The sequence below is a fragment of the Dipteris shenzhenensis genome, chromosome 33 (assembly GCF_047967505.1).
Source record: "Dipteris shenzhenensis isolate YYH24624 ecotype China chromosome 33, Dip_SZ_1.0, whole genome shotgun sequence".
NCBI lineage: Eukaryota > Viridiplantae > Streptophyta > Polypodiopsida > Gleicheniales > Dipteridaceae > Dipteris > Dipteris shenzhenensis.
In genome coordinates this window covers 7,776,048-7,780,686 of record NC_141628.1, presented here as the reverse complement: position 1 = coordinate 7,780,686, position 4,639 = coordinate 7,776,048, and the positions used below count along the sequence as shown (strand labels likewise).

At 44.0% G+C, this 4,639-nt stretch overlaps 1 pseudogene; it reads right to left on the bottom strand.

Annotated features, from left to right (window-relative positions):
- Nucleotides 1-3,696: 3,696 nt before the first annotated feature.
- On the bottom strand, nt 3,697-4,366 carry LOC147879615 (germin-like protein 1-3 pseudogene; annotated as a pseudogene).
- Between the last annotated feature and the right edge of the window lie 273 nt (nt 4,367-4,639).

Here is a 4,639-nt window from a genome sequence, read left to right as displayed (position 1 = left end):
TTTCTAATTGTGAAAAGAAAGGATATGCTTATTCTTATGCATGAGCATATGACATTCATGCATAAGAGAAAAGGAAAGAAAGGATATGCTTATTCTTATGCATGAGCATATGAGCTTATTCTTATGCTTATTCATGCATGAGCATATGAGCATATGAGCTTAAGCATAGGCAAATACATATGCTTATGAAAAGACATTGAGAGAGGGAAAAGAGAGAGGAAAAGAGATTGAAAGAGGGGATGAAAGACACAAAAAATAAGAGGGAAAAAGAGCATAAACATAAGAGAAGGAAGAGAGAAAAAGAGATTGAAAGAGGGGAAAAAGAAGAGAAGGAAAGGAGAAAGAGGGGGAAAAGAGATTGAAACAGGGGATAAAGAAGAGAAGGAAAGGAGGAAGAGGGGAAAAAGATATTGAAAGAGGGGATAAAGAAGAGGAAAAAGGAAGAGAAGGAAGAGAGAAAGAGAGGGAAAGAAGAGGGAATAGGGGAATAGAGGAGAAGAGAGGGTTCCTATGCCCATCACTGCATCTAGCGCTTAAGGCACTAGCTGCGGGCCAATGCAAATAACAAAAATAACAAAAGGAAAAAAGAGGAAGGATTTTCTTACCTGGAATAGTCCCGCTCAGTGTTTTGTGGACTGGCCCTACAAAAGAGAGGAAACATATCATTTTTCAAATAACTAGTTAGAGGAAGGAGGAGTTTAGAGAAGCAACTTCTCAAAGGGATTGGATTAAGGATAGAAGCATAAGCCTATAAACAAGGAGAAAGAGGAGGAAGAGAAATACCAAAAAGACTAGAAGAGGTGAGTCTTCTTTCTTTCACAAAATCTCGTTTTTTGTCTTTAACCCTTGAAAATCAAGCATGAAAACTAGCACATAGCCTTAGCAATACAAGGAGAAACATGCTTCAACACTGACAAAACGAAATCTCACAAAAAACAAACCTACATCGCTTAAAGAGACTCATCTTCTTGAAAAACTTCTTTTCACACAAGCAAAGAGGGAGAAGGGTGGAGAGCACAAGTGTTAGGAGAGGGGCTGAGTAGTGGTGAGGAGTAGAGAATAGAGAGGAGGAAAGCAAGGTCATCAAATATAAGGTGGGAGGAGAGATTTTTGCTTTTCCTGCAATAGAGATTCTAAAGAAAGCGTCACGACATAGGGTTTTGGGTTTATCCCCACAATGTCGCTATATAGTGATGCTGGTCAGTCGCTATATAGTGACGTTTATATTCAAAAACATCAATATATAGCGACAGAATAGGGCAAAGCATCGCTATATAGAGACGGAATAGGGCAAAAAGTCGCTATATAGCGACGGTTCAAGGCAAAAAGAAGCTCATGGGTGGCTATTTTTTGGCTGTTAATAGATTTCCTTGCAACTCATGTTGTGATTTTGGAAGTGTGCAGACGGAAGGGACAGGTGGAAGCTCAGATGATGCGCCAATGCCCGGGAGCACAGAGTGGCTTACGAAGAGGTTGTATTTTCATTGCACTCATTGCAAGCAAGAAGTACGACATCAACGTCATATTATCATGCGCCATTTACGGATGTATGGGGAGGAGCCCGAACCAGTACCCACCATTCCCGGGGGATTCACTCTTCATTAAATGGGGACGTCACCTGCGTGCATGAACTTCAAGAAAACCCCCTATTTAAGATCCATGTAGGATGACAAAACACCCCTATTTAAGCTTATAAGATACCACCAAAATTCCATTATGTCCCCCCCTTTCCTTAAATCTACATTCTCTCTCAAGCATTTAGATTACACAATAAGCAAATTTAGGTTACTTTCCTTATGACTATTTAAAACCATACACAAAATCAAACTTGTTTGGACTAGTTACCAAAGGTAACCTATATTATGTCCCCCCTTCTTAAATATGACATGGTCCCCCTAGCTTAAATTCAATATTGGGGAAAAAAAAAGGGCCCCCACCCCTAATGTATAAGCTTATGCCTCATTTCAAAAAAACCCCCTATTGTACACTCACGTGATATCATAAGTTTCCCCCTGTGAATCCCCTAGGCCACCATTGGTGTTGCATGTGGTGATGGATTATCGGTAAGTCAATGCTATTTCAGTTCGTGATTGATATTGGATACCATTATGACATGAAACCTTGATTGACAAGATTTTACACGAAATCTTGAAACAGGATGAGGAGGGTGATGAGGGTGTGCATATACCTTCACACTTTGAGCAAGACTATAGTCTCCCGGATGATGACGAGGGTATGGTCGACATGATGGATTCTGTTTTTAGGGGCACTACATCACATGTACACGTGATGTCAGAGTCTGAGGTCAAAATGCGAGAGTTGCAATCAACACAGTTGTACGAGGGTGCTAGGATGTCTAAACTACGTGCTTGTCTCTCAATCTTGAATCTGCAAGCAAAGTATGACATTTTGATCTTTGTGCGTGTTTTTGTAGAACCTTTAATTTTTAATTATATGGTCTACCTCCTTACAATGGGTAGAATATTCTTTATATTATTCGAAAGATTTGGATTATTCCATAGCAAAATGTGGAGGCACCAAACAACGCGAAATTAATTGTTGGGTATACAACTCCCTTTTTGCATTATGCCAGGCTCGATGCACATGCCCCTGTGGTGTGTCATTTGTGTGCCTATCCATACCATCTATTGCAATTTGCACCTCGAGTTGCAATTAAAGGCTCTCCAATAGAAGCAAATTATGTCACAGAGAGCATTCCCCTTGATCATGATAGTCGTCATTCCCAACCTTGATCACAAGAAAGAGAGAGAGAGAGAGAGAGAGGATCGCAACCTTGAGATTTTACATCTAAGATGGGTCATGCTACTCGTACTAGAATCATAAGCGGCTTATTTATGAACAAAGCTTCTGCTACAAACGCAATAGAAGGAACATGTCAATAATCTGAAGTCTTAGCCTCCATCATGGCTTCAAATGGTCTTTTCTCGATACATGAAAGTCTGAATTAGTTGGAGTAGAATTTCTCGATTGAGAACTTTGCATGGGATGGAGTAGGCGGCAATATTTGCGTACATGGCCAAATATATTGCCATTAAAAGATCTTGGTCGGCCTTGTGAACTTTTAAGCCATGACCAACATGTGATGTTTGCTAAGCAGAGAGGTGAACCGTCAAACTTGCTACATGTATGTTTGGTTGAACAAGTTTACACAAGTGTTTCCAATACTACCGATGTAATATTTTGGGACAGAGAACCTCGATCCGTTCCTTTAAACTCCATAAAACCCGAGCATCTCCACCAATTACGTAACGGACGTAGAGACAGTGTCAATACAAAGAACAACGTAGCATAGAGAAAGATAGCAAAGGACGAAGAGCACGGGCAAGAAAGGATGCACAGAAGAGCGGCCTCAACAAGAGCTGCCCTTCCCCCAAAAGCCTCGAGTGGTTGTTATTTTGGTTAAGTTACTCGGAATGGTTGTTCGTTTTGTCCGTTAATGGCACACGCTATGGCACGCGAGACGTAAAACCAACCACCTTGCAAGCAAAGTAGACAGTCAACGAGAACGCTTGGAACATTGGATGCAAAAGAAGAAGAATGAATATAGAACAATAAATTATAACGCGTTGTGAGTCCAAATAGTTTTAGGGTATGAAAGAACGTTGATCAATCAATGAAATGTGATGAAAATAAACAAAGAATAGGCCGGATCACTGTATACAACGTTTCGTTGGACTAGAGAGTGGTGCTGACTCCGGCGATCAAGCCCTTGACCACGTTCTCGCTGATGCCAAATGCGGTCTCCAGCACTTGCTCAGGAAGCGGAGGCTCGGCTGCGAAGAGAGCCTTGGCTACCTGAGAGGCCCCAGGATTCTGGCTGTTCAGAGCGGCTATGGCAACGGCCGGTTGATCGCCCACGTTGAGCTGGAAGTGGACGAGGCCGCGGGGGAAAACAAAGAGGTCGCCGGCGTAGAGGGTCTGCTGGAAGAGAGTGTTGGTGGTGGTAACGAAGCCGACGACGAGCTGGCCCTGGGCGACGAAGAGGACCTCGGAAGCGCGGGGGTGGACATGGGGTGGGTTGAGGCCACCTTTGGGAGCGAAGTCGATGCGAGCCACGGAGAGCCCAGGGTGTTCAGGGCGGGGAAGGTGAGGGCAGAAGCGAGCTGGACGGCGGAGCCAAGGTGGTTGGAGGTGTTGCCGGGGTTGCGGAGGAAGGGGGACCGGAAGTCTGCTGCGGTGACTTGGACGGGTTCTTGCAAAGCAGACAGTTGAGGGCGATATTGGAGTTCTGGGCGGCAGGGAGCGCCACACAGAAATCCTGGAGGGGGTCAGAATCGGAAGCCATGGAGGGTGCAATTAAGCAACAAAACAAGACCAGCAATATTGCGCAGGAGGAGGAGGCCATGGCGATGAAGGATCAGCTGTGCTGAGGTAGAGTCGGAGAAGAAATGGAAGCAGAATGAGGCTTTTATGAGCAGCGCTTCATAAACGAAATGGAGGAGAAGAAAGGGAAGCAGGATATGACGTTTGGGAGGAGCGGGGAGGCTTTTATGAGCAGCTTCAACATCCAAATGGAGTCCAAGGGAGGACTGAGCGAAAATAAAATATTATGCTGAGGCTCATGCCAACTTTGCCAAGTCTCGTTCTGCCGGCCTTGCTCCTTACTCTTGTGGACGCA